Source organism: Camelina sativa, chromosome 3 (genome assembly GCF_000633955.1).
Source record: "Camelina sativa cultivar DH55 chromosome 3, Cs, whole genome shotgun sequence".
Taxonomy (NCBI): domain Eukaryota; kingdom Viridiplantae; phylum Streptophyta; class Magnoliopsida; order Brassicales; family Brassicaceae; genus Camelina; species Camelina sativa.
The window spans coordinates 25,938,734-25,944,576 of NC_025687.1; positions in this window are offsets into that span (position 1 = coordinate 25,938,734).

Consider the following 5,843-nt stretch of genomic DNA (forward strand, 5'->3'; position numbering starts at 1 on the left):
TTCTTCAAAGATATGAATGGCTTTGGCAGTAAACTCCCTTGGGTTTTGAACTGCTTTTCCAGGGAGTTGGGTGGGTTTTGGAGCTGAAGTAGATGCTATATTGCTCTCCATATACTTCACTCTTGAGTTCAGACCTTCAAACTTCATATTGAGATCATTATACTGTGATGTTAACCTTTGATTCAACTCAGCAAACTGTTTGGCTTCCTCAATCTTTCCATTGGTTTGCCCAATCAACAGCTGTTGTATCATTGCTCTTAGGTCTTGTTCCTGGCCTTGGTTAGTCTGAAACCCTGGTGGGGGAGACAATTGGGGCTGGAACACCTGTTGTTGCTGCTTGGGTATATGGTTTTGTTGCTGTTGAGGTTGTTGAGGCTGTTGAGGGGGGGTAGAATTGATCTTGTGGGTTAGCCACATTGTTACTCCTATAAGAGAGATTGTTATTCTTGAATCCTCCTTGGTTGTAACCTTTGAATCCTCCCTGGTTTTGCATGTAGCACAACTCAGCAAACTCCCTATCTCCTTCTTGAACTGGAGCTTCTTCTTCACCAATGAATTGGATTGTCTGTGATTGGCTTAGTAGGATCTTGTCAAGCTTCTCATTGACCATCTTCGAATCCTTCTTGTACTTGTCCTCTTGATCAGTAGATGTGGACCTTATTGTTCTGTCATAGTCCTCTTTATAATTTCCATCAGACTGAGCAAGGTTCTCAACCAATTCCCATCCTTCTTCCACATTCTTGTTGAGGAAGTTGCCATTTGAAGCTGTATCAAGAAGCATTCTTATCTTGGGAAGCACTCCTCTATACAAAGTGCTTAGAAGGGACTCATTGCTGAAGCCATGGTGAGGACACTGAGTCTGGAATCCTTTAAACCTCTCCCAAGCTTCACAAAAGCTCTCATTATTCCTTTGAGCAAACCCAGAAATTTCATTCCTCAACCTAGCAGTCCTTGCATTGGAGAAGAACTTGGCCAGAAAAGCTTTCTTGCATGCATCCCATGTGGTTATTTCTCCAGTAGGAAGAGTCTTCTCCTAGAGATGAGCTTTGTCTCCAAGGGAAAATGGGAATAACCTTAACTTGAAGTCATCTTCACTTACTCCATTGATTTTTGTGAGTCCACATATCCTGTCAAACTCATCAAGGTGATCTAGAGGATCCTCCATTGGCAACCCATGAAATTTGATGGCTTGTATCATGGAGATTAATCCACTCTTGATTTCATAATTATTATTGGCAACTGCAGGAGGCACAATACCAGCTCTTTGGTTGTGTGTGTTAGGTGCATCCCCAGCACCAATGTGTCTAGGTCTATGATCATGGTTATCTTGCTGCTCCATGACTACTTGTTCTTCTTGTTCTTGAACACTCTTCTTTGCTTATGTCTCAAACCCTTTTGTAGCCTGTGGATGTTGTCAATAGGCCTTTGAAGATTGTCTTTGCCTTTTGACCTTGTGTGCAACAACAAACTCGAGTACAGACTCGAACAGGTACACGGTCGAGCGCAAGCTCGAGTGGGTGGTCGAGTCGACTGGGAAGTGATGTCTATTTGTATCCGGCTTCTGACTCGATCAAGTGCTCGATCACTACTCGGTCGAGTGGTGGTCGAGTGGGTACCTGAAACTCAAGACAGCCAAGCAAAAGAAGATTCGAGTTCAGTAACTTCACAAGTGTAGGAACGAACTTAATCTTAGACAAATAATGATCCTAAATGTCACAAAACAAACTCAAATGGGCAACAACGCCAAATTGAAACTTATATTTTTCTTGTGGTGGTGTGAAGTGGAATGTGAATGAATGATATGATGATGAACAATGGTGAAAGCAAGGTGTTTCAATTCCCCTTATGCAGTTGTAGTATAAGAGGTGTCAATCCAATCTGAGTGTTTGCAAGCAATCAGGATGTGCATGTATGTCTAAGTCAAGCCAAATATTAAGGATGTTTGTCACTAACAATCCTATGATGAAATGTAAAATACAGAATGTAAAAGCTACTAGAACTAGGTGCTAAATGTAAATGAAACAGAATGATTTATAACAATTATGAAGCTAGAACAAAAATAGAAATTATGGTAATGAACTAATGCAAGGCAAGTAATGAACAGGACACTAAGTAAATGCAACAGAAATGCAACTAAAATGAAACAGGAAACAAGACAGGACAACTACAAAGCATAAACAAGAATTTTGGGGATGAACTCGAGCAAGCACTCGATCGAGTGTAGATCGAGTGCAGGGCCAAGCTGGACAAATCCGGAAACAGCGTAATGCAAGAAAAACAGAGCAATACAAAAACAAATCAAACAACGGTCAAACAACAGGATTTAAACTAGGAAATCAATAAACAAGGAAGGCCTTGAGGAGGGATTCATGGGCTGGACTATGATTGAGGTTATCTAATTTGGTCAACAAATCTCAAACAACTTGAGCTAATCTCTAGATATATATTTCTAAGACATGTTTAATCCACTCTCATGGCAAGAAACAATCAAACTCATGCATCTCTAGACTTGTTCTCACAAAGTAAAGAATCTACACAAGCAGGCATTAAGCAATATGTCAAAAATCAAACAAGACTTCTAATCTCTTAGCAAGCCTAATGATAGTCTCTAGATCTAGCCTTATCTATGCTCCTTAGACATTGGTGTGATGCTAAGAGGCTTGAAATCAGATCCTACCCTCTCAGATATAGGATCAGCATTAAGAACATCTAGCCTAGAAGAGATCTACAACAATCAAGCTTGACCAAATCAAACAAACCTCAAACACAACCCAGCCTAACCCATCCTCAAGATCCTAAGCAACTACTCACAAGCATACATGATGAACAATAAAGTCATAAACCCAGAAAATACTGAAACTTGCATCATTAGAAAGATAAATCAAAGATCTACAATATTGAAGAAAGAACCAAACTCAAATTCTCAATATTAAGAAAGTTATGAAACCAACAATATTGAAGAATTTAGTCTTTTTCTCCTTTTAAAAGAAGTACAAGATCTAAGAAAATAAAAGTGCAAAAGGAATAATTCCAAAAAAGGTAAAAACTAGGTTTTTGACTCTCTAAAAAGCTGGACTCCTTTGGTGGCTGCAGGTACAAGCCCTTATATAGAAAAAGTAGTGGAAGCCCTAAAAACGCTAAAAGACAAAATAGCCAGGCGGCTCGACCAACTCGACCTGGTGCTCGGTCGAGTGACCGGTCGAGTTGGCTCCTCTTGTGCTCCTCCCACTCGGTCGAGTCCCTCTCAGCACACGGTCGAGTGTCTGGTCGAGTGGGCAGTCGAGTTGGACTCCGGACCTTGGTTCTTCAGCCTTAGCTCTCTTGCTTTCTCCTCATGATTGCTTCACTTCTCCTCAGCATTGCTTCCATGCTCCTTAAGCTCCAAAATCACCTGTTTATGCATGAAAAGATGCAAATGCAATGCAACTAAACTCTAATGCAAGAACAGTCCTAAAGCTATGCAATAATGGTCAAAATGGATAGCAAAAGATGCAAAAGATGTGAATATATTAAGGGAAAATAGGGTAAAATATATGAACATCAATAATCAGGATATGGGTTGAATCCCGTGGAACTCTTTCTGATGAGTCTCTGAATTAATGGCTTCAATCAATTGAGTTGAGTCTGAAGCTACAGAAATTTTTGTGAAGCCTAGTGTCGATGCTTGTCTCTAGGCGTGGAGCATCGCAAGTCCTTCAGCCATCACCAGTGATCCTACATGCGGCGCTATAGTGGAATCCGAAATTTTGAAACCTGATTTGTGATTGGAGAACTGCCAGCCTATACCCGCTTTTCGGGAGATCGCATCCCAGGCCGCATCCATATGTAGTAAGAGTACATCCGAACCTGCAGTGGGGGTATTCACTTTTGTGCGTATTTGTTTTGGCTCCTGAAGCGTTCCTTGGGCCTCCTGCCATTCCCGAGCTAGGGCTATTGCATGATAGCGTGTCCTTCGGAGAGTCATGGCATTTAGAGAATATCTCATTGTTTCGCTCCTTCAAGATATTCCAGAGAATCCAAGGGTGGATGGGGCCTTGTCCAACACCGGAGGGTTGCAAGACAATGACGCTTTGGAGAGTTTCAACACCCTCTCTAATGGTAGCAAAACGGTGCAGATTCAGAGGTACTTTCAGAGGATTAAGACTCTAGACTTCTTTTGCAAAATTGCAGGAAAAGAAGAGGTGAAGGATAGATTCAAGGTTGCCACATAAAGGGGAGACCACCTCTTTGTTCACATTTCGTATCTTCAAGATTTCTCCCAACGGTAATGCTTCTCTCATCAACTTCCACATGAAGAGTTTTAGCTTTGGTGAAATTTGTGAATTCCAGATATGGGCATTCCAGTTAAAGCCTCTAGTCAAGTCTTGTTAGGGGACACCATCTGGGCCGTGGACAATGCTCTCATAGTAACCGGATTCTGCATAATAAATACTATATGTCGTTGGAAGCCAGGCTTAGGTATCTTTTGCTCCTAATTTACTCAGCTTGATCTCCAGGATTTTGTCGACGTATCCTGGGAGGGTTTGTTGTAATTTTTCTCTATCCCAGTCCTTGGTTGCTGGAGATATCAGACTTGTAACAGTGAGGTTTTTTGTGTCTTGCGGGGGAGACCCCATTGGTATTAGTGAGGAGGTAAGAGAGATCCATGGATCTGTCCAGATAAAGGTATCATTCCCATTACCAATTACCTTCCCTAGGTGTGATTTCAGGAGATATTTTCCAATTAGTATTCCCCTCCAGCCATGAGAGGAGGAAGTAGGAGCTACACTCTCTAGAAATGGGGTAGAGAGGCAGTATTTTCCTAGGAGAACTCTTGCCAAGAGACAAGCAGGGTTAGTCAGGATTCTCCAACTAATATTTGCCAGGAGTGCGCCGTTAAAGCTCTGTAGATCTCTAAAGCCTAGTCCCTCTTCTCCTTTTGCTCTTGGAATTTTTTTCCATGATACCCAGCATATTTTCTTTTTCTCCATACTTTCATCCCATCAGAAGCGTGTTAAACCGATTGGATATGTTTGTACAGGGAGTTAGGGAGCTTGAAGTACGACATGGAGTAAGTTGGCATGGCCTCTAAGACTGATTTTAGTAATGTTGTCTTTCAGCTGCCGATAGGTAACAAGTTGACCAGCTACAAGCTCGTTGCCGGATCTTGTCTACTATGCTGGTGAATAAATCTTTTTTCTTCCTATCAAATAACTCAGGTAATCCAAGATATTTGCCTAATTTTTCTTTTTTCTGGATTTCCAGTTGGGTTTTAATTCTCTCTTTTGTCTCCAATGGAGTTTTGACAGAGAAAATTATAGCTGATTTGTCTGCATTAATTTTCTGACCTGATGCTAATTCGTATTGTTGGAGGATTTGCATCAACGTGGTACAGTTAAAAAAAGGGAAGAGAGCATTGTACTGGTGCATAAGCTGATTGATGAAGATAGTTTATATAAAACTTTTGGGATTTAAAAAAAAAATGTAAAACATTTGGTGCTTATAGAAATGTCAACTATTGGGGTTTTATTTCTAGTATAATATAAGACTCAGACTTTGGTAGTCAATTTATAATACACCGTCATTACTATTGTTGGTTGACAAAAATATATATTATTGGAAGATTAGATTTAAAACCTTCGGGATATGTGATTATATATATTGTAAAGGCAACCTGTGACCAAACTTTTCGATTGGAAGTCAAATGTGTTAGAAAAACAATTTTTCTTATTAAATGATATTGAGATTGATTCTTCAAACAACATGATAATTAATACATATGTAATATAGTACAGGATTAAGAGATATCAAAGAACATGATAATTAATTAAAAAAAAAAAAAAAAAAAAAAAAAAAAAAAAAAA